Source organism: Pantherophis guttatus, chromosome 3, assembly GCF_059756535.1.
Source record: "Pantherophis guttatus breed Tessera chromosome 3, ASM5975653v1, whole genome shotgun sequence".
NCBI lineage: Eukaryota > Metazoa > Chordata > Lepidosauria > Squamata > Colubridae > Pantherophis > Pantherophis guttatus.
The window spans coordinates 161,436,032-161,461,960 of NC_142065.1; positions in this window are offsets into that span (position 1 = coordinate 161,436,032).

Consider the following 25,929-nt stretch of genomic DNA (forward strand, 5'->3'; position numbering starts at 1 on the left):
ATCAGATAACCTTGAAGTGGCAGTTACCGTGAACTTGTGGTGGGGGGGGGAGGATGTAGTTATATGTTTTTTAAAAAAACATTCTGGAAAAACTGTCATCAAAATATAATGAGCCAAGGTGGCACAGTGGTTAGAGTGCAGCACTGCAGCTACTTCAGCTGACTGTTAGTTCAGCAGATCAGCGGATCAAATCTCACCGGCTCAGGGTTGACTCAGCCTTCCATCCTTCCGAGGTAGGTAAAATGAGGACCCAGATTGTTGGGGGCAATATACTATTTAGTATACTGTCTTTGTATACTAAAGTCCCAGAGTCCTCGGAGAGTGGGCAGCATAGAAATATGAATAATAATAATAATAATAATAATAATAATAATAATAATAATAATAATAATAATAATAATAATAAATTATTATTATTATTATTATTATTATTATTATTATTATTATTCCTGTCATTCTTTATCCCTCTGCTTCTTTTGCCATGAGTAATAGGAGAAGTAGGGGGGAAAGAAGAAGGGGAAATGGTTCCTTTGCTACAACATAGAAATCCTACAAGTGGTTTTTCTTAAGAGATTAGAAAATTGATCCACCGTAGGGGCTCCATTCTGTTGCTCTTCAGACTAGCAAGTATTTGTGCTTGTCAGACTTGTAACTCAGCATGAAAGGGATTATCATCCTTTGTAAAAACATATGTCCCAGTGTAGAGATTGCAAGTCCTATTTGTGAAAGTTGCCTGATCAATGACAAACTAAGCTATATCCAGGAAAAAACTAAATTGTCTAATAGATGTTCTACTTCCTGCAGCAGTATGAGTTGGCAGGCCCAAGGCTACCAGCCTCATCTTGGACAGCCTAGCTGATGTATCATCAAGGAAAAGAGAGGTGACATCTGTTGGCTTGGGCCACAGCACCAAATGCTGCGATCAATATGCTCCATTTTGAGCTGAGTGAGCCAAACAATGGACAGGGCAACAATTCCAGCTAGTTTGGGCCAATCATTGCCAATCCCTGGCAATCAATGATTGTTGTACAAAACATCTTTGCCCATAGTATCCTGAATAAAAGGAGTTTTTTGAGCAAATGGCTTGGTGGTCCCAGTAGTCACTCCTAGACACTGTCTGAAGTAACTTGTATATCTTAACATGTGCATTCTGGTCCTAGATTTTTTCCAATTAGCCACAAGAACCTAATCCTTATAACTCAATTATTTTACTCAGCCACTGGCAATAATTCACCAACCTTCCACCGTCCATCCAACTGAGGGTGGAGGATGACTACTGTCCCTAAGAGCATAGTTGAAATATGCCACATCAATTTTTCAAATTTTCTGATCAGCACTGGAACGATTTTCACACTTAATGGAGTTTCCACATGGATCTGTGTGGTTAACTTCATCATCTGAGTTGCATGGGATTCATCTACCTCTCTCTAGTAGTCCACCACTCCTTCTCAAAGTCACTCCCAGTGTTCTCACTCCATTTATTTGCATCTAATTATAATGTGTTGGGCCTCAGCCAGCCAACTAAACATAGTACACTGGTCTGAGTTGTACACCATATGCAGAATGAAGGAGACCATGCAAGAAAAGGCTAGATCATCATATCCTTGCTAGGAAAGTAAATTATTGATGTTTTCTTTTAAATAATCTTTGCTACAAGGAAATTAGACTTTGTATAGATGGGACTATATAGAGACTGAAAATAAAGCAAATATAGCATGTTTTATCCTTCTCATTATGGATGTGTTTGTCATACTGTGAACTGATTTGAAAAACAATGTGTACTACTTACTATACTTGATTTACTGAGCTTAGAGAGCATCAGAAGTGGTATTCATCCAGTTCACACCGGTTCACGTGAACTGTTGGCGAAAATTTGGCCAAGGTTGCCAAACCAGTAGTTTGGCTGGATGGCCACACACCCCTAACCGCTCACTCGCCCTGCCTGCCATGTTTGTCACCACCAGGTTCTTCACATACATGCATCCCATTGCCTTGCAAGTCCAATGGGATGCACATGCACAAAGAACATGGCGGCGATGGCAGCAGCTTTTTCCATGACTTCTGGTACTTTTCAGTGGCCTGTGGCCTGAGGCTTCTTTGCCAGCTGCTTTCCAGCTATGGCAGCTGGCTGGGGACCGCCAAAAACTCTGGTTTTTGGCGGTCCCCAGCTGCCTTCTGGATTCTGGACCAGCTGCCGTGGAAGGTAAGCAGCCCGAACAGAGGGGGGGGAAGTGGGGCTAGGGCTGGAGCTACTAAAGGAGGGGAAATGGGGGCAACTGACAAAGGGAGGGCGGGGATAGATAGGTGGAAATTCCCAAAAAAAATCTACCTTTTCCTGTGGGCATGGTTAGGTGGTGGAGTCATGTAACTGAATGGGCGTGGGTGTGAGTGACGTCAAGTTGGCCATGCCCACACAGTCACATAAACCCCTCCCACCTAGCCACGCCCACCGAACCGGTAGTGAAAATTTTTGAAATCCACCACTGGAGAGCATGTTTACTCATGCACACTTTGTGAGTACACTTGACTTCTGTTAATAATGAGTTTGAGGCCTGAATACACACCACAATTCAGAGAGTATGTACAGAGTGCACACAAACATCTAAGCTCAACAAATCAAGAATATATTGCCTTTCCAAAAACTTCTGTAAGATGATTTGGGATGCTCATTGAGGACAGTTTCCTTTGGAACTTTGGAAAAAAATGAAAGGCTAACTCTATATTTGGTTAAGTGGCTGAACTTTGGTATTTTCTGTACCGTTTGCTTGTTTTCCCATTAATTTGAGATCTCAGAGTGCTTTTAAAATTGCAAGGTGCTCGTACCGATTGGGTTGAGCTTTAGCCAGATGTAGTCTATGCATGTTCTTGTACACTGTTAATGCAATCTGTTTTGTATTTCCTGCAAAATCAAGCTGTTGTTTTTTATTCAGTTCTATTTGTTGTTTGTGTGAATTCTGTGGTTGCTCTCTTTTGTCCACTGCTGTGAGATTTGAGATACATAATATGCAAGAAGATTTCTGGGTTTTCTAATGGGATCTGAGCAAATACAGTATTTAGGACGTTAAGTAGAAGCAGAACATTTCTTTTGCTAATGGTCTCAGGTAGGAACTGTGACTTTAAAACCTTTATTATTATTATTTTTTGCAAACACTACAAGATGTTATTCCCGCCCCCCAACACATATATTTTCACACTAAATTTGCTGCTTGAGCCTGCTGAGTAGGTGGAATGACAGTGCATGCTAACTGGCATCTATCATGCAGGGAAAGGGGATTATTAAAAATTGAAAGAAACCTGTATGAAGTGGGATTGTTGCCTGCATAGAAAGCAAATTGCTTCAACCCTGTTATGGGAAAATTCTTTAATGAGATCATAAAAGAGCCTTTTAAGTCATCAAGTCTAACTATTTAGCACCCTCGCCCAGTTCTTCCCAACTTTTCCTGCAGTTTGGTGGCAGATAGCAATTTTCACCAGAATACATGTAATGGGACAACAACTTGTTATATTTAAACACACATTGGTGTGTGCAATGTGTGCTTTCCTGCATACCTCGCCCACATTAACAGTTAACAGTTTTTAACTACCTTTGAAAAGCTAAGCAGAGTAACACCTGGTTATGTTTGGGTGGAACAGGATTAGAAAATATCAGAGCTGTAGGTGAGACTAGGAAGAAAAAAATCCTATAATTTGTCAATGGCAATGACATATTATCATGAAAACTACAAGGTTCTATAAAATCACCTGGAGTCGGTTTCAAATTGGAGAAGGCTTTACTAAAAATGTTTTAATTTCATTGTACTGTGTTCCCCATCACCTCCACAAGCAATCAATATATAGGAGTAAGATCCTACATTGGGGAAATGCTAATTATATTACAAATGGGGGAACGGAACTCATATTTGTCTCTTAGGAGTAATTTGGTTACAGTGTTTCTGGAGAGATTAAACAAATGTTCTCCTTATAGTGTCATTGCTACAAAATGCAAAGCAGGCTATTAACCTGAATAGCTTTACATGATTACTATACTCACAGGTATTTGAGTAACAGTTAGTGAAGAACACATGAAGTCTCATGCCTTACTTATGACTTCAATGGCATCTGCTTGGCTACTATAAGCAACTAAAATGGATGGAAATATTTTATTTATTTATTTTCATCAAGCATGTATTAGATAACAGATATAAGTATAAAAATGATTATGAATACATGAAATGGATACATTTAAAAGGGAACATTAGGACAGGGACAGTAGGAACGTTGGTGCGCTTATGCACGCCCCTTAGAGACCTCTTAGGAATGGGGTGTGGTTGACAGTAGACAGTCTAAGGTTAAAGTTTGTGGGGTTTGGAGAAGAAACCACAGAGTCAGGTAGTGTATTCCAGGCATTGACAACTCTGTTACTGAAGTTGTATTTTCTGCAAGCAAGTTTGGAGTGGTTTACCATAAGTTTGTATCTATTGTGTGCTCATGTATTGTTGTGGTTGAAGCTGAAGTAGTCATTGACAGGTAGGACATTGTAGCTGATAATTTTATGTACTACGCTTAGGTCAGACCAAAGACGGCAAAGTTCTAAGTTGTCTAAGCCCAAAATTTCAAATCTGGTGACATAAGGTATTCTGTTGCGAGCAGAGGAGTGGAAGACTCTTCTCATGAAATATCTCTGGACTCGTTCAATTGTATTAATGTCAGATATGCAGTGCGGGTTCCAGACAGATGAATTGTATTCAAGAATTGGTCTAGCAAAAATTTTGTATGTCCTAGTTTACAGTTCAATATTACCAGAGAAGAAGCTACGCAAGGTTAGGTTAACAACTCTTAATGCCTTTTTGGCAATACTGTTACAGTGAGCTTTGGCACTTAGATCATTTGAGATGAGTACTCCAAGATCCTTGACAGAGTGAGTGTTGTCTAAGAGGTCGTATCCACCCAGCTTGATGAACATTTGATCTGATACAACCTGCCTCTTCTTGTGTGTGTAATATTTATTTTTATTTATTCATTTATTTCTATTGTATTACCATTTTTTAACAGTTTAATTTGCATAACACAACTTGTCCCTGCACATGAATTCTGTTAAATGGAAAATAATTAGGGCTACTAAGAAACTTTGCATTGTCTTTAGTTTCAATCAAACCAATAATCAGTATATGAACCAAAGAGGTTTTGCATTTTTTTGTAACAAAGCTTTCTGGGCTGCTTCCCTCAAATCACAGAGAACAAAATAATTCAAAATGTTCCTTGCAAATGCTGGCAAAACAAAGCAAAGCTCTTTCTGACTGGAGGTTGAGGGTGCAAATTTGTAAAGTGCCTCAGATTTGTGCTTTATGTTGGTTTGACAGATGTTTTATCTTAAAAGGGAGACAATAAATGAAAAAAGAGATCTTCCTTTGAACTTTCCTGGTCTATTTTGAAGCAGCTTCTCAATGATTGTCATCTGTCAAAGTTTGCCTTTAAATTTTAAGGCTTTTATCTGTAAAATGATATCTTTACGCTCCTCAGGAAATCACAAAAAACAATGAAACAGGCCTGGCTCATTTTTTGACAGTGGCACAATAGACCTGGTCTGAGAATCATTTGATAGAATTAAAATTTAAGCATTGATTTTTTTTAAAAAAAAGTTCTGAGATATGAAGCCAATTTTTAGAATTCTACGACAATAAAAAGGGTATCTTAGTTTTTCCTGCCAGTCTGTTGTTCTTTCTGTGAATTAATCTAAATTTTAAACATCCAAATTCCTTTGAGATTGGCATGACAATTTTGAAATTTCAACTTTATCTTTCAAATCCCTAAAGATTCTACCATCTCACTTCCAGTTAGCTTTTGATTTTATTGATTGATTTATAGATCTGTAGTTTTTCTAAGTATAGTCTATGATTACCTTTTAAACAGCTTTAATGACTGCAGCACTGCACCACTTAACATGTTTGTTTAGGTTTAACTCAATTCAGTGTTATATGTTCCAAATTCCTGAAATGTATCATCTGTTTTCTATTAACATATTATGAAGCAATAGACTTAAATTTCTTTAATTTCACAAAATTAAGGAAATTGAAAATGGTTCTTGATATATATGGTATTGCTGCAAATTCAAATTCAAGAATAACACAATCTCCCATGTTTGAAATTTAGTACTGTAAAAATGTTAGCTAAATAGATTAATTCAACTATTTCATCATAGTCCTTGTGGATTACTCTTCCAAATAAAACTCACTACTTCAGGTCCATTTCAAATTATGTATACAAAGTTCATCCTCAGAATGCATCTATTAATTGGCTACATTCATTTCAGTTTGGAAACATATTAGTAAACTCATATTTAACATATACTGTAGTCTACTTAGCTTTTAACCATTTGAGGCAGTCAAATTACAAAAATATATGATAGTTTTAGTTTATCCCTTATTTTACCTCTGCAGACTCTCAAGGTCTTAGTGCCTGTGATGAATTCAGGCACAAATGAATTAGCTAAGCACTGATCCTTCCTTTTTGTGCATATTGGGTTAGAAGTCTTACCAGGAAGCTAAATATCGTTATGTAGATGAAACCATTAATTTAACTATATTTCTGTGGAGGCTAATTTCATGGTCAAAACTGAAGCACTGCTAATTCAGTTTTTGCTGATATGATGCCTTAAAGAAACCTGAGGCTAAGTGTATTCAAAAATCTTATAACTTATTAAGACTTACTTCTTACACTCTTAAGGGAAAACAACATCATATCAAATCAATGCATTGACAAAACAAGAGACAGATGGAAACAAACTTCTTATTCAAAAGAGAGAGCCATCTATTGCAGAGTTAAGGAAACAGAGATGCAAAATATGAAATTAGATTTTATTATAGATAGGAGTTGCTTTTGATACACAGCAATTCCTAGAATTCTTTACTAATAATGAACTAGGTTGATATAATAAATTACTTACCAGAGGTCCCTGGCTTCTTGTATCCCTGTTTAATTGGTTCCACCCAACATTTCCAATGAAAAGCCTAATCTGTAATGCTGAAAACAAAAGAGCATTAAAGCCCAACTATCTCATATGATATCAACATATCATAATCTTAACATCTGAGAATACTTGTAGTGAAAGCCAATGCTATTTTTTTTTAAAAAAAGTATAGTTCAGTGCAAGATAGGAAAAATGCATAAAAATCTTACACAAAATTCAACTATGTTATTCATAATATTTTAGTAATAATTTTGGTGTACTATTTAAAGTATGGTTCCAAAATAAGAACCGTACCTGAAATGAAAATGAGAGAGACAGACAGACAGACAGACAGACCGACAGACCGACAGACAGACAGACGAGCTTCAAGGTCAAGCTTTTTATTAAGTTTACTTCGTGACAAATCTATATATTCGAGATATAAGAATTCATACTCAAGATATATATTCATTCTTGTCATGCCAATCTTCTATAGTATTTTTTTCTAAATATTGTTGAATTGCAGTTTTTCGCCTATGTCTTGTTTCCTTGAAATATCCAGAAAGCAAAAGATCCTCTCCTGAAAATATAGAAAATTATGAAGAATCATATAGATGCAAGTGACCCTAGATGTCTTCTAATTCAACCCCTTGCTTGGTACAGATTCCACTAGACCATCTCTGGCAGGTAGTCATCTACCTTCTGTTTGAACACCTCCAGTGCATCACTGCATGAAACATGGCTGATAATTTGTACAGTCGAGAGGTTCCTTATAATATCTAGTCTGAACTTGTATACTTGGAGTTTTAATCTAACCCATTCCTGTTCCTACCCTCTAGGGAAACAGAGAAAAAGTTTACTATCTTTTTAATGTGACAGTCCTTCAGCTATTTTAAATACATCCCCGCTTGTCTTTTCTGTAGAATAAACATACCAAGCTCATTTAATCATCCTTCATAGATCTTGACTTCCCTACTCTTTTCCACCTTGGTAGCCCTCCTTGTTTTCTTTGCTTAGTCCCATCTTATTATTATTCAAATTATTCAAATTTCTATACCGCCCTTCTCCTTTCGGACTCAGGGCGGTGAGAACACTGATGCCCAAAGCAAGATACAATTTTTCAAGTTATATGACCAGTGAAGAATACAGTGGAATATTTCTTGTGATTCTTTGCTACTTTAATATACTATATAATAGCATTTGCCTTTTAGCAGCTGGAAGACACTGCTGGATCCTGTTTAACTGGAAGTCAACAAGAATAATAAAGAGATAATTTTTTACAAGGAGTACTTCCAAGTCAGGCCTCTGCCATTCATTTGTGGCCTTCATTTTTTCTACCCAAGTGCAAAATTTCATGTTTCTCCATATTAAGTTTCATTTTGCAGTATTTATCTCATTCCACTGTTAAACCTGCCTTGCTCTTTTTAAATATTTTTTTCTCAAAAATATTAGTCATTCTCCCAGCTTTGTATCATTTGCAGACTGTCATTTCCCTCATCCAAATTATGAATAAAAATGTTGAACAACACAACCTCCCCCTAAACCACAGCACTAAGATTTTAAAAATATCTTTATAAAGCTGCTAATTTCCCAGTGTTTGTACTACACAATAAGATTTTAAGTACATTTGTTAGAATTGTTCCCAAATCTTTGCTTCTACTCCAAAGTGTTTGTGTTAGCTTTATCTAACCAAGGCTGTCTTATACAATTTAGTGAGAGTAAGTATCTTGTGAACTAGTGCAGATAGGACCTCTGGCTTTAAAATGAAATTTAAAGCATTGGAGTTTATTTAATATTGATTGATTGATTAATCATATTTATATGGCTGTCTGTCTCACTGCCTCTGACTAGTGATATACAGCCTATTAGAGAATAAAAAACCAATGCTACTATTACATACTTGTCCAAATTAGGACGTATGTATCCAGATTAACTGAAAATTCATGAAACAACAAAAATAAAAAAATAAGGTTATATAGTTTGCTCTTTCATTTCATCCATTTGCTTGTGTTTATAGTTGCCTTTGTTCAGTTTTCATTCAAATCACATGAACAAATTGGCTTATTTAAGTTGTATCAATCAGCATACCTGTGCCTGTTATTAAGAATAAGAATTAATCTTTGTCCAATATAAATCATCCTATTATGCTTTATAGTATTTGCATAGTTAAGAAATCAGTCATAAAGATTTAACAACACTATTTTCTGAGTCTTATAACTGACATTTTAGGTAGTTTGGTTTTCACACAAATTTTATCATCAAATGGTGATAATGGAAATGTTGATCAAGATAAGAATTCTGACAAGAAATCTACTTCAAAGTATTTTTAAAAATTGCACACAAGCTCCTTGAGATCCAAATTTTATATCCAAAGTGAATAGGCATTAATTTTGGTCTTTGAGAGCATAAAATACTATTTTTAAAATATGAAAATATATGTATTTCATTTTCCCTTTCAAGCATGTTAAATGAAAAGAAATGAATGAAATATAGCAAAATATTCTGTGAAACAAAATCAAGCCTTTAGTGGTAGGCTTCATAGTGGACCAATATGTTTTCTGAGATTAAATGGAATGATTTAAATATTATGATCTATAGCTAAAATTATTTTTTAAATCTATTTTTGACAACATTTTATTTTGATATTTTTCTTGCTTACAACATCCAACTATTTGCAAATTGAGTTCCATGAGTGCAATGGCTTCAGGTCTGTGCAAACAGCTTTCCAACGATGCCCTTGAAGTGATGTCCCGGTGCCTGGAGGCCGTACGGATCTGGATGGGGAGGAACAGGCTCAGGCTCAACCCATCCAAGACTGAGTGGCTGTGGTTTCTGACGTCCCGATATAGTCAGTTGACGCCATCACTGACTATTGGGGGCGAATCATTGGCCCCCACGGAGAGGGCTCGCAACTTGGGTGTCCTCCTGGATTCACGGCTGTCTTTAGAAGAGCACTTGACGGCCATGACCGGGAGGATTTTTCATCAGGTTCGCCTGATTCGCCAGTTTCTGGATCGGGACTCTTTACGCACAGTCACTCATGCCCTTGTCACCTCCCGCCTGGACTATTGCAACGCTCTCTACATGGGGCTCCCCTTGAGGAGCACCCGGAGGCTCCAACTGGCGCAGAGTGCAGCCGCGCGGGTGGTAATGGGAGCGACATGGCGTTCCCATGTAACACCTCTCCTGTGCGAGCTGCACTGGCTCCCGGTGGTCTTCCGGGTGCGCTTCAAGGTTTTGGTTACCACCTTTAAAGTGCTCCATGGCTTAGGACCCGGGTACTTGCGGGACCGCCTACTACCACCAATAGCCTCCCACCGGCCGGTACGCTCCCATAGAGAGGGGCTCCTCCGGGTGCCGTCAGCCAAACAATGCCGACTGGCGGCCCCCAGGTGGAGAGCCTTCTCTGTGGGGGCACCTACTATCTGGAACGAGCTCCCCCCAGAGATACGGAGGATCCCGGATCTGCGCACCTTCCGCCGCGCCTTAAAGACCTTACTATTTCACCAGGCCGGCCTGGCCTAATTTTCCCCCTCTTTTATAAAAGATTTTTAAAATTTTAAACATCTTTTAGTATTTATATATTCAATTTTAAATTGGTTTTAAAAGTTTGGGGTTTTAAATTTGTCGGGGCCAAAATTATTTAATTTGATTTTATTCTATTTTTTAAATTTTGTATTGTATGTGTTTTTATTGTTTGGCTGTGCACTGCCCTGAGTCCTTCGGGAGTAGGGCGGTATAGAAATCTAAAATTAAAAAAAAAAAAAAGCTGCTGATAAAAGTTATTAGGTCATTTTGGAATTTATTATCGAATATGACAACTTTTTATTAATGTAAGTAACTAAATAGTGCCCCAAAAAGTTTGTTCTTGATCATTATTGTGTAGAATATGATGAAGCATTTCCTTCATTCTCGCCTAATCCCAACAGTAATCCTAAACTGCTGAAAATCTTGCTGAAAATATTACACAGAGGGGCAGTTAAAACTTCTTGACCTCCTCAAGACTTTCCCAAATAGAGCTCCTTGAAAATCAGAATAGCAAAGAAAAGAATCCTTTCTCATATGTGATTTCAAACTTGTCTTTTTTTTAAAAAAAAGAAAAGTGTTCCTTAGGTACCTGAAAAAATATAGAAAAGTACAAAACTGTAAGTGGATTCTTCTCTTTCTAGTCTATGAAATGAATCATGGTGTCCCTGCATAGTGTTAACATATTCATGTTGACAAGGATTCCAGTCGCTTTATCTCTGTCATGGTCTCCAGTCTCGCTTTTTCCTCCAGCTTCTGCTGGCCTCTGTCTCCTGATGAGCTTTCCTTTTTCTTATCTCAAATGTTAGAAGTGAGATAAATTGCTGTCTGAAATAAGCAATTGCCACTGCCCAACAAAAGAAGCAAAAAAAAAATCTCACAAATGCATCTTTCTCTCCTCAGGCGATCATCTCACCTGAATGATTGAAACCCCACCCCATTTAATCTGTACCTTGGATGAAAAATATATTTTAAAAGGGTGGGGCTTTAACCGATCTTGACATTTTTTACACATGCAAACATATGTATGATTTTATGTTGTAGTGTGTTGTTTGAATCTTTTATGTAGAGTCATTCATGTGAGATGGACACACTAAATAAATAAATCTTCTTTACTAAAGGCATATTTCATTAGGTTAAGGATTAGGAATGGAGGGAGGAAAAAAGGAAATTAAAGAAATAAATCTGAGGGGAGATTATAGACAGCTTTATTTGCAACTGTAGGATTACAGAATTCACTCACATTACTATAATATAGAGTGAATATGTGTGTGTGTGATCCTTACTTATCAACCACTCATTCAGCAATCATTTTATGTTATGATGATGCTGAACAAGGAGACAGGTCCTCAAAGTTGCAGTCATCACAGCATTATAGCACATGTGATCATGATTCAGGCACTTGGCAACTAGCGTGCATTTGCGATGGTCCCCTTCTCATGTGATCCCCATTTGTGACCTTCACAGTCAGTTTATGACAAGCAAAGTCAATGGAGAGGTCAGCTAGAAGCCACAAATCACAATAACATGATATTGCGCTTAACATAACACAGTAACTCCCTTAACAACCATAGCTGACAACTGATGAACTGCCATTGTAAAATAATGATTTTTCACTTTATGACCAGGTTGCAAGTTGCCAGGCCTAATTACAGTTAGTGAGCAAGAACTATCTGTAGAGCAGAGCTGTCAAACTCACGGCCCCTGGCCAGGATGCGTCATATGCTGGCCACGCTCATACCTAATTTAGCAAAGGGTGGGAAAGTCCCGTTACATCATGTGATACCGCCGTGATGATGTGAATTTGACAGCCCTGCTGTAGAGAGTGAGAGAAAGGATATATAGTGTAATGCAGCATAGAAGTCAAGGTCTTTTATTAGCAGGACCGATTACTTCATGAGTATATAGCTTAAATAAGTACCCAAAGAAAGTAAGGGCACATGGTTTTTTAAGATAACTTTTAATTTAAAAGCCACAGGCCTCACACTGAAGAAGCAGAGTGTAAACTAAGTGAAGCCAATTTGCCATAACAGAATAATGCCATTTTTCTCCCATTCTTCCCTAGGGCAAAATAAAATGTGAAACAGATTTCTACATCCCTAATTTTGAAACATAATTTCTCACTTCTTTGGTGTCATTTTGGAAATTTCCAACAACACAGCTTTTATGGGGGCGGCCTGCATTCGGAGGCGCAACTGCAATTCAAGCAGAGTGTTTTCATTTATTTAAAAGGCAGGCTCAGCCAAGAATCTATCAATACTTATCATTAAAGTGAATAATGCATTTTAAAACTATATTGTGCTCAAATGTTTTCATTAACATTTTCTAATTTAAAAAGAAAAAAAAAATTCCACATAATTCTTGACTTTTCATGAGGTAGAGGAAGCCGTTCCCCCCACCCAATAAAAATCCTTACTCAGTTTTCTACCAAAAAATGCAGACACACTACATGCAGTCCTCGTTTAGGAACTGCCTTATTTAATGACTGTTTGCAGTGATGGCATTGATGAAAAACTAATCTTTGGATTGATAACCTTTGCAGGTCTATAAAGCAAACAAAAGCTGAAATAAGATCATTGCAGTTTCACTTGGTGATCATTCATTTAGCAACCAAATTGCCAATCTCAATTGTAGGAGTTAAATGTTTCCCTGGTCTTCTATAACAATTCCTCTTTATACATTAATGTAATGCAACCATTGTAGTTTGACAAAAAAGTTTTCTTACGAAGCATTTTCAAAACAAAACAATTATTTTGTTCTCAGGTCAATGTCATTTCTTGATTTTGCCCAAATACCTATGAACACCATTATGTGTATTATTTAATTTTGTAAATTCTTTTCTTTCCCACTCTATGCAATTGTCTTCCAAAACACTTCATCTTTATACATTAAGTTCTTCAAAATAAAACATGTTATGTTGTTCTTAGGTCAATGTCATTTCTTGATTTTGCCAAGTCAGATGTACAAATACCTCATGTAAACATTAATGCATATTATCTGATTTTATAAACCCTTATCTTTCCCACTCTATGCAAGACACAAAGAAAACATCTTTTAAACAGTGTAGATCATCTTGGGGCAAGGAGATTCATAGCAAATGCTATAAATTCACCACTAAAAGAGGCACTTTATTTAATGCTTCATAATCATATTTTTAATGAACCTGTGTGAAGTTGCTGGTGATGAAATTCATTTTTCCTTGTGCAATGTGCACATTTGAAGATCTTTACTTGCTTGCTATATGTAATCACAGTTGGCAGAACTTTGCTTTTACAACTGTCATGATTTATTGGGTACATTTGCATACTTCTTGAAGGACAATTATTTTACTTGGCATTATCCTTCTGAAGTCAACAAAATTCTGTATGGCAAAGGAGAATCATTTCTATGTATTTCAGTGAATGACTGTACTGTTAAATGCAGTTATTCCTCACTTATTCCTCACTTTTTCAGTAACAATTTGAAATTATGACAGCACTGAATGAATAGTAGCTACGACCAACACTGAATGAATGGAAGTTAGTGTGGCATTCCCCTGTAGTCATGTGATCAAAATTCAAGCACTTGGCAGTCTGCCCATATTTATGACTGCAGTATGAACTTCAACTCCCCACATCCACTTACCTCCCCACTTTCTCTACGTTTATGACCACCCTGCACTCCATTACCCACCAAAACCAAGCTGACTTTGTTTACTTTCTCATCCGTGATAAGGCACATCCAGCCAAAGCAGCTGTTGGTCCTTCATAGATCCTTCCCACAACCTTCTCAAAGTCTCACAAGGAGCCATCAACTGCTTCAACTGGGCACACCTTGCCGGCAATGAAAGAAGATGGCAAACGTCAGCTAGGGATTGGTGGAGGCAGCAGGGGTAAACAATAGAGTTCAGAGCAACCAATAGGCAGAGATTGAGGGAATTAAGTGTGGGGAGAAGATGATCACAGCCAGGCATGTCCTGAACCTAGTCACAAGGCTAGGACTGCACTATCATTAGGGCAGGACCTTATGCTTTTCCTGCCCTGCCATGCTCACCTTCACTTCATCTCTCCCCACCCATTTAACTCCCCCATCTCTGCCTAAGCAATGAAATCATATGATATTATTCTTAACTACCGCTTCACTCATGGACAGAAATTCTGTTTCCAGTTAAGTTTAGTGACTAGGTTAAGCAAGAATTACTTGCATTAGGTTTAATGACTAGTTTCTTGTCACCAATGGGCCTCCAAACATTCATTCATTCATTCATATATATAAGTTTCCATGCTAACAGCGATGAAACAACATTTGAGAACTAATAATGTATATAGTCAACATCAATACTGAAAACACATTTACTTGAGGCTACTGTGCAATGTGATATATTCCATCATGTTTTTCCCCAGCCTACCATACAATTCCCTGATTTACCAGTGGTACTGCTTACTTGGAATTTTTGAAAATATTTTTGCACAACACATTAGTAGAAGACTATTGGTATGTTTCACCAAAAATGGGATAATTATTCAATCTTAAATGAAAAATATTTCTCTAGCAGATTCAAAGTCCTATCTACCACAATGAGATTAATTTTATTTCTATTTAAAGCAATTCTTTCCAGATTTCTACCGATACAGACAAATTAGCACACACACATTTTATGCCTTTTTTAATTTTATTTATTATTTAATTTATTCATGTAGCTGCCCATCTCAGCAAGTGAGTCAGGATGGTGAATAGATCCCTTCAAACATTCAAGGCCTCAGATCCAGTCCAGAACCAAAATCTTTAGGGCCTCATGAAAAGCCAGCAGGGTCGGAGCCATCCTAATCTCCTGGGGAGAAATACTATGGCAGAAAAGGCACACTTTTCAGGCACCATCAACTGGCATTCCTTAGACCCATTAGCATGCTGAACTGGATTGGATGGATAGAAACAATTGGGGAGAGATGGTGCCTCAAGAAATGTCTAAGTACTGATAATTTTCTTCCTCTTTCTGACACATATTTGAAGATACAAATGGAAAGATTTTTAAACTGTTACAGTTTTGCAAAGTTTGAATCCTACAAGTGACTCTGGCATAGTATAATTGTTGATGTGACCCGCACCCCCACCCCAAAGACTTTAAATGTTCATAAGACTCTGCAGAATACTTATATGGTTTCTCCTCACTGAATAATGAAAATTTTAAGCAGATTTAATAACATGATATATTTAGCCACATTTCTGAATTATTATTGTATTATTCTTTTTTTTCCCATTTACAGTGTATTTTATTGTATTTAGCCATACTTTTTCTTCTCTGCTTTTGCTATTTATTACAGAAACTTTTAAAAGTTTTTCTTTTTTCTAAATCTGGAAGCTTAGCACCTCTTTCTGATCTTGAGACTCTTCCTTTCCATGGTTCAATGAATTCCTCCCCTTAGCTTTTTTTTAACAGATTAACAGAGTTGGAAGGGACTTATAGGTCATCTAGTCCAAACCCCCCCCCCCCCCCCCGCTCAAGCAGAGACCCTATACCATTTCTGATAAATGGCAGTCTAATCTCTTCTTGAAAGTCTCAAGTAATGAAGCTCCTACAACTTCCAAAGGCAAGCTGTTCCATTGGTTGATTGTTCTCACTGTCAGAAAGTTCCTCCTCATTTCTAGGTTGAATCTCCTCTTGGCCAGGTTCCATGCATTATTCCTTGTCTGGTCTTCAGGTGCTTTGGAAAACAGTTTGAACCCCTCTTCTCTGTGGCAGCCCCTCAAATATTGGAACACTGCTATCATGTGTCCCCTGGTCCTTCTCTTCACTAGACTAACCATGCCCAGTTCATGTAACCATTCTTCATATGTTTTAGTCTCCAGTCCCCTAACCATAACATCTTTTTTATAGTGTGGTGACCAAAACTGGATGCAATACTCTAGGTGTGGTCTTACTAGGGCTTTATAGAATAGTATTAGTACCTCACTTGATCTTGATTGTATCCCTCTGTTAATGCAATTTAGGATTGCTTTGGCTTTTTTAGCTACCACTGCACACTGCTGGCTCATATTTAGCTGATTGTCCACTAAGACTTCAAGATCCCTCTCACAGTCACTGCTATTAAGCCTGGTTTCCCCCAGTTTATATGTGTGCTTTTGGTTTTTCTTACCTAAGTGTAAGACTACTTTTCTCTACATTGAATTTCATTTTATCAGTTAGCTTCGGAAAGCTAAGTGAGCTGTGATCAGAAGATGCTATTATCATAAAAGTAACATATTTGACAAAAAAAGTATAGTTGCTCTGTTTTTGCCTAGCATGTTCTTTTTATTTCATTTCATCAAGCACACATTTTTTAAATTTGATTTGAAAAATGTTTGGATAAGATTTAGTCAACTATGCTGCTAGAGAAAATCTCTAACAGGACTCACATGCTGAAAAACTGAGAGATCGTTGTTTTTTATCCAGGCTGGCAGAATTTTAGGTTTTATATTTAACAAAATGAATACTCATCATATTGTGTGCAAAATTTAAGTATCCTTGATATAGTATTGTTTAATGTAGTAGGTATTGTGAATAATTGTATTATAATGTAAGAATCAAATCATCATCATCATTCTCTAGCTTTATTGGCAGTCCCCCAGTGAGATGTCCATTTCTCCTAATTTTCTTGTGAATTTAAGCAAAACTAATCATACTTTAAGAGCCTGAATTTGACATTACAAAATGTTATCTTATCTTAGAAATATAAAGACCCACAAATTATGGAAATATATATGTTGGTAATCAATTGTAACATAGGGAACTCAATGGAAAAAATAATTCCAAGCACTTCTTTGAAAAGCCTCTTTTCCAAACACAACCTAAAAATCCATTCTGTTTCCATATTTATCAGTACCTCAAAGTACAGCTCTTTATTTTCTTTTATTATTATTATTATTTATTATACATTTTCCTTTATTATACATCACATTTCCATTTTTGCAACGACAATGTACTGTCTCTATCAAGTATACATAGTATTAAATGCCCTGATTATAACCATTTTTCTCATAATTATACAACATAGTCTCTTTTAAATATAATCTTTTACGTCTTCATTATAACCATTATTCTCATAGTTATGCCATAACACTCTATAAACTTTAATCTATAGCCAAGTACAGTCCAATGGTATTATTACTTATAGTATATATGCATGTATGTATGTGTGTGTGTGTGTGTGTGTGTGTGTGTGTATATATATACACACACACACACATACATATGTATATGTATATATGTATGTATATATATTTATTTCTATTTGGTTAATCATCTTTCATTATTAAGTTACTAATCTCTGCACCTGTTATCTAACCAGTGGCACAATAAGTCCCATGTTAAGTAATACTCTGTTTCCTTTTTATCCTTAATTTCCATTGTTAACCTGTCCATTTTGGCACATTCTAATATTTTCTTTATTACCTTTTCATCTGTAGGTATACTTTCATTTTTCCAATTTTGCGCATATGTAATTCTCGCTGCTGTTATTACGTGTAACATTAAGTATTTAATTCTTTTGTTGTACTTCCCCAGTAGTATACCTAGTAAGAACAATTCCAGTTTTAGATCTATTTGTTGTGCTGTAATCTTTTCTAATCATCTTTTTAACTTTAACCAATATTTTTTTGCATTGGACAGGCCCCCCACATGTGGTAATAGGATCCCAGTACTTGTTTACATTTCTAGCACTCTGGTGACATATTTTGGAACATTTTTGCCATTCTTGCTAGTGGCAAGTGCTATCTATAGAACATTTTTTCAAATTTTAATGATTTTTTAAATGTCATCTAATTTTGGGTTTTATTTAATTGACCAAACTAAGTAATAATTTTAATTAGCAATTTTATGATGTTTGTGTGTCTATATTTTTCTTGACTGTACACCGCCTTGAGTCCTACGGGAGAAAGGCGGTATAGAAATATAATAAATAAATAAATAAATAAATAAATAAATTTTGTACAGGTTTTCTTTGTATGCTGTTGACATCATTCATTTTTAATTTCTTTCCCACAATTTTGGCTAATTGTCTAATTCAATGGTATACCCAAAAAATTTTGCCCATACTATCATGGTTTCTTTTACATATTCTTCTTCCATTTTAAAGTTCAATAAGTAATAATAAATTTTCTTTATTAATTTATTATCTGTCCCTAACAATATCTGATCCAATTCTTGGGGTTCCTTATAAAATCCATATATTTCTGCATCTTTCTTATGTCTCATTATATTTGGATATATGGCCACCAGCTCTGTATTTTCATCTATTATGTTATAATTATGTCATTGTTCCATTTTGATTGTGTTATGAGTCTGAACATCTTTTCAGATATTTGTAATAAAATGCATTTTGAATAAAATTTGTTGTTCTGTAAAAATCCAGATACTTGTATTTCTTAGTATTACTTAGTGGAGAAGTAATGCCTTGATATTCCTGTGGATAATAATAACAGCCCTGACATGGCCATCTTTCAGATAGCATGAAAAGAGAATGCTGTCCGTATATCCTGAAGAAAAAAACTGACTTTTTAGTATTGTCTGGTGATTAGATGTAATGGCTTGCATATCAAAATGACAGCATTGAGCACTTCAGGCAAATCACTAAAGAAAAGTGGATGGATTGATGACCTTATTCAGGCAGAAATGGAAACAACAGATATTATTGGTTCCTTGCTGCTGGATAGTCACATTAGAAAAGTAAGAAATATCCATCAGACTGTCGCTTCACATTCATAAATATATTATACTTTTTCAAGTACCCAGCAAAAATTATTGATGCAGAAGAACGTTGGCATTTTTGGAAAATGTATTCCCTTTCCTTTTTATTCTGAACTGTTGATTGATTTGCATGATGCTATATACTTTTTTTTATCACACAAAATCCATTTATCCATCTCAGGTTCTCCTGTCACATTTACTTATGGTTTTCTTTTATAGTAGCAGCCATTTCAGGTACTGAAATAATATGTTAATCAAGATGCAGATGGTTTTGGGGTCACATTGAGTAGCCTTATCTCCCAATGTTATTCCTCTCCTTGACATCCAATGTCATTCCTTTCCTTAACATTCAAATATCCATTCAGAGCAGTCTTTAGACATATCAGTTCATCAAGGCTTCATGTAAAAAGAAACTCTGTCATTAGTGCTGCACATGTGGAAGTTTCTGTGAATTTAAGGTCTCTGCCAACCTGACATTCATACTGCATGTTGTCCTACTTCAGGCAAGCAACAATCCCATTGGAATAAAGTAGAGCCAAATGTGCAACACAGAATTAATTTAATGAGTTGCTAGTCACTTGAAAAATGGCAAAAATATTGGTAATCATAAACAATTCAGGATTCAGTGCTGGAGAATTCAGAGGTCAACTGAAAAGAACAGTTAGGAAGCAAAAACTAAGTTAGAAGGCAGAGCTAAGTACAGGAAGACCAAAAATAAAAGCTGGCAAACGTAATGAAATATCATGGTAAAGCAGACATTTCAAATAAATATATTTAAATCTCAGTTCCAAGGTTTCCATTTTAGCAGGTGATGTTAAATTTAAAGTTATTCTAGTCATCATTCTGTTCAGAAACAAGGATCCGCTAATAATTAAAGTTATTTCTCTGAAACCAGATACTTCTTAGCTTTCTGATGCATAACCCAGAGGTGCTTTCATGTGGTATAACTCAGCAGGTTTTCCTCTGTGTCACAGTCAGAATCTCTTGCTATTCTCAGTACAACCCATCCTGGTTCTGAAAGTTCATCTTCCGGACTCATCTGTAAGATGTCAAGGGATGCAACATCAAGTATATCGAATTGGAATTAGAACCACAGAGAACACTTTCTCCCATTGGGATGTCATATATGTTTACCTGCACACCCAAAGAAGCTAGTGGAACACACTAATTCATGCTGCTCTCTGTATGTTCATATGCTGTGCTTTCAATCAAATTTGTATATCTGTTCACACAGCTGTATACATAATGTCATTTCCTGATTAATTTATTAGCACCCAATATTTTTCTCTTTGTTCATTTTATTATGATTGAATGGCTGATTCATTATGTGTCATTGATTCATTTTTTAATACTTAGCAGCCACATAGATTTTCTTCACAACAATCTATCCCTAACTTTTAGGTCTCCCAAGGAGTCACCCATCACTACTGTAATTTAGTCCACCCATTTTGCTGCTGGCTTTCCTCTTCTCTTTCCTTCCACTTTCCCATCTCTGGAGCAGGAGTGGGTTCTAAAAATTTTTACTACCGGTTTTGTGGGCGTGGCTTATTTTGTGGGAATGGCTTGATGGTCATGTGACAATTCTTTAGGATTTAGCAGAAATACTGGTCTACCAGGCTTTTAACTGCTTGCAGAGCTGTACCGGTCTACCCATTTATTTTTGCAGACACTGGTCTACCCATTTATTTTTGCAGGCACCAGTCTACTCATTTGTTTTTGGAGGCACCGGTCTACCAGCACACTGCCTTTTAACACTGATCAGCTATAGGACGGCCCTTTGAAGCCCCGCGGCAAGAGTTTAAACAGTTTTTTTTCCTTATAGTCCATCAGCTGGGACTCAGGAGGCAGCAATAGATTGGGGGTGGGGCCAAATAAAAGATAAGAATAACGTGGAGGGTGGGGGCAGGGGGCGGGGGGCAGAACTGGTTTGGTGATATCATAACGTCACTGCTACTGGCTGGGCGGAACCGGGCCGAACCAGGAGGAACCCATCACTGCTCTGGAGCCATTTTCAGAGAGTTGGGTCTTTATATAATGTTTCCAAAGTAGTGTCATTTGAGCCCGATCATTTGTGCTTAAGTGGGAATTCTGGAATGATTTGTTCAATGATCCATTAGTTTGCCTTCTCTCCACAATGTTTGCAGAAGTTTTCTCCAGTATCAAAGTTAAAAGACATAAATATTCTTCCTATCCTGTTTCTGCGAAGTCCAACTTTCTCTTCTGTAGAATATGACAAAGATTACCACTGCTTGCACGATTCTGATTTTTGGTGGCTGAAGCACATCATGGCATGTCAATATCTGTTCCAAGTCCTTCATGATTGCTGTATCTGTACTTTTCTAAAACCAGCTTAAACATTAGCACTTTTTTTTTTCATGTGGGGCTATAAGCTATGTTTGATGATTGTGAGCATTATTTGCTTGAATATGAAATTAAGGGTATTGTACAACAGTTTGTACACTTTCTTAAGTGTCATTTTTTGTATTGGAATGTATATTGACATCAACCAAATGGTTGGGCACTGTATTGTACTCCAGATTTGCTGGTATAGTTTATTAGAACCTTAGCTAATTCTTCTTCTGTTCCTTATATATCTATGGGTATTCGACTACCAATGACTACCAACTTGGTAATAACAGAGTGCTGACCTTATTTCATCATCTATTACTAGAAGTTCCTGAAAGTAATCTTTTCTAAAATGCCCTGGATGTCATTGACTCTACTGTATAGTGTTTCCATATATTCCTTCCATCTTTCTTTGATCTCCTTTGAATCGATTAATATTTCCCTATTGGTAATCCGTTAGCACACCAATTCAGAGTCTCCTTCTGAGTTCAGAGATCTTTTGAAAAACTTTCCTTGTTTTCCATGTCGATTTCCATTTTCAGTGTCTTAACACATGTTGTAATGCTGCTTCTTGTCTCTTATAACAGTTCTCTGAAACTCTTAAATTCCTTTCTATAATAGTATGTGGGAATGACCTTGAGGGACAAGAGGACGAGATGCTGCCTAGAAAATGATCAGACAAGAGAGGAGCCTGCAAATGCTTAACAGTCAGAGAAATAAACTTAGGAAGGCCCCATCCTTTTTGATCAGGCTACTTAAAGTGGCAGGAGATTTCTTGCAGACTTGCAAAATTGATATCAACCCTGCCAGGTAAACCAGACAAGAAATATGGTTAATTCTATTTTATCATAAGGCTACATTAACAGAATCAGTAAAAACATTATTGTTTTAAGTAAAAGAAAAAAATATACAAGCCTGAAGAAAGAATTGAACAATCAGAAGAAAATAGAAATACTCAGGAATGTGGAGATAAGTGTGGATTAGGATCTTTTTCTCCTTTCTTTTCTTTGTTATTGTTTAATCTGAGCTGTTTCTTTGTTTTTATTTTGTTCAATCTGCTTGGTATGTCTTTCCATGTAGATTAGCTGTGATCCTATAGAATTTCTATTTCCCTTTTTCCTGTCTACCATCATATTCAACTAATATTCAACTATTTTAATCTACATGACATCTCTTTTGAATGATTGATTGATTGATATCAATAATATTATTACTAGTAATTTTGTCTACCATACATTTTAGCCAGGTTTTTTGTTTTGTTTTGTTTTGTTTTTGCTACAAAGGAGGCAATAAAAATGGGAACAGAAAATCTTACAGAGAGATACAATAAGGTAAATAGTGGACAATAACAACATGCAGACCAACTGAGCCATAAACTATGGGAGATTACAATAATAAGATTTGTGGGAGAAAGACAAAGAGACCCCACAACTTGAGAAAACTGGAGTAGTTAATCAAACATTCCCTTGCATGTATGCAAGAATGCTCCCCATTACACCAGGTTATTTCATTTCTTCTATGGCTGTGATATTTGTAAAATGAATGAATATCCTTGCTCCTAGAATCATTTCACATTCAATCATCCTCTGTTTTTACTCCAGCTTGATACATCAGTACTATGCTCAGTTAAATTTTCAAACATTATAAGCCATATGTGAAAAAGTAAAGTATAGAAAACTAAAGCATAGGCTAAACTTTTTGACATTGTGGGTGCGCGCACATGTGCTTGCACCCATAATTCAATGAGCACGCAACCCCTCCATGCTCGTTTTTGGTCCCAGGAAGCTGCAGGGAGGCCTTCTAGGCCCAAAATGGGCCATGTGGGGGGCACTGCAATCCCCGCACTCCTTCCTGCCCTCCACACATGCGTGCGCAACCCCATGCGCATGCATGTGTCTCCCGCATGCACCCCACCTCCTGTGCATGTATGGCAGACACCCAAAAATCAGCTGGCCGGCAGGAGGCGCATGCATGCGAGGTGGAGCTGAGGTGGATGACGGCTCGCGTGCTCGCAAAGAGGGCTCCATGTGCCACCTGTGGCATGCATGCCATAGGTTCGCCATCACGGGCATAGAGCGAGATCAAACCTTTTGGTGGCTGGAGAATCACTTATATTTGCAGGGGTGTGGGACAGATTTTCTCTCTTTTCTCAGATTTCGTCTTTAAAAAAACAATTATGGTCAATTTATTGTATGATTTCCACTTCCAACCATTTAAAAAAAAAAAATAGAGGTGTCCTTCAGACAAGTTCAATTCCTAGTGACTAAGTGAATACATCCATGCAGTATTCTTAGCAATAGTATGGAAGAAGCTGTCCAGGGCCACCTTCTGGAATGTGTTTCAACTTCCTAATCAGAATGGGACAACTTGGTGCAGCCATCTTGCCATGGCCAACTCGCAGGCCAACTCACTGCAGGGCAATTCAACAATTCAATGTAAGTATTTAAAATAATTTTTAAAAATATTTTAATTTTTGTTATTCACATTTCATTTTGTCCCTCCTTTTGCATCCTTTCTTTAATGATTCTATTCCACCATCTCTTCAATATTAGTGTAACTCTTGTCCTGTGGCAAGTTGTTCTATGTCAGGAGTCTGCAACCTTAAACACTCAAAGAGCCATTTGGACCTGTTTCCCACAGAAAAGAAAACACCGGGAGCCACAAAACCCTTCCCGTGCCTGACTATTTCTTGAGCTGCCAAAAAACTAGCATATGTAGTTGAATTAAACTTTCTGTTTTCTTCTGAAACTTCTCTTGGATTTATCCATGGTTGGCCTACTGGGGGTTGAAAAACTCAATAAATCACGTGCCGGCAGATTTTATTTATTTTATTTTATTTCCAATTTATATACCGCCCTTCTCCCTGAGGACTCAGGGCGGTGTACAGCCAGAATTAAAAACATAAAATACAAATATTAAAAACAATTAATATATATATAAATTTGCCCCAAAAATTAAAAAATCACAAACCAATTAAAACCTTTAAAAATTTCTTCTTAAGCCAGCCCGGCTTGCTGGAAAAAGTGGGTTTTAAGGGCACGGCGGAAGGCACTGAGGTCTTGGATTCTCCTTATCTCTGGGGGCAACTGATTCCAGAGGGTAGGTGCCCCCACAGAGAAGGCCCTCCCCCTGGGGGTCACCAGCCTACATTGGTTGGCTGATGGCACCCTGAGGAGGCCCTCTCTGTGGGAGCACATGGGTCGATGGGAGGTCATCGGTAGCAGAAGGCAGTCTCAAAGATAGCTAGGCCCGATACCATGAAGCGCTTTAAAGGTGATGACCAACACCTTGAAGCGCACCCGGAAGGCCACTGGGAGCCAGTGCAGCTCGTGCAGGAGCGGTGTTACATGGGGGCGCCATGCTGCTCCCGTCACTACCCGCGCTGCTGCATTCTGGACCAGTTGGAGCCTCCGGGTGCCCCTCAAGGGGAGCCCCATGTAGAGAGCGTTGCAGTAGTCAAGGCGAGAGGTGACGAGGGCATGAGTGACTGTGCACAGGGAATCCCGATCAAGAAAAGGCCGCAACTGGCGAATCGGGGGAACCTGACAAAAGGTCCCCCTGGTTACAGCCGTCAGATGTTCCTCCAAGGACAGCTGCCTATCCAGGAGGACTCCCAGATTGCAAGCCCTTTCTGTGGGGGCCAAAGACTCGCCCCTAATAGTCAGTGATGGAGTCAACTGACTATATCGGGATGCCGGGAGCCACAGCCACTCAGTCTTGGAAGGGTTGAGCTTGAGCCTGTTCCTCCCCATCCAGACCCGCACAGCCTCCAGGCACTGGGACATCACTTCAAGGGCATCGTTGGGGTGGCCTGGGGTGGAGATGTACAGCTGGGTGTCATCAGCGTACTGGTGGTATCTCACCCCGAAGCTACGGATGATCTCGCCCAGTGGCTTCACATAAATGTTGAACAGAAGGGGCGAGAGGACCGATCCCTGCGGCACTCAACAGATGAGAGGCCTCAAGGTTGACCTCTGCCCCCCTGCCAACACAAACTGCGACCGGTCGGAGAGAAAGGAGGAGAACCACCGCAACATGGTGCCTCCCACCCCCAACTCTTCCAGCCGGTGCAGCATGATACCATGGTCGATGGTATCAAAAGCCGCTGAGAGATCTAACAGGACCAGAACAGAGGAGCAACCCCTGTCCCGAGCCCTCCAGAGATCATCAACCAACACGACCAATGCCGTTTCCGTGCGTTTTCCAGACCTGAAACCCGACTGGAACGGATCTAGATAAGATGTTTCCTCCAGGAATTGTGGGAACTGTCGCGCGACCACACTCTCAACAACGTTCGCCATGAAGTGAAGGTTGAAGACAGGACGGTAGTTGGCCAATATTGCCGGATCCAGGGACGGCTTCTTGAGGAGAGGCCTCACCACCGCCTCTTTCAAGGCAGCAGGGAAGTGGCCCTCACTCAGCGAAGCGTTGA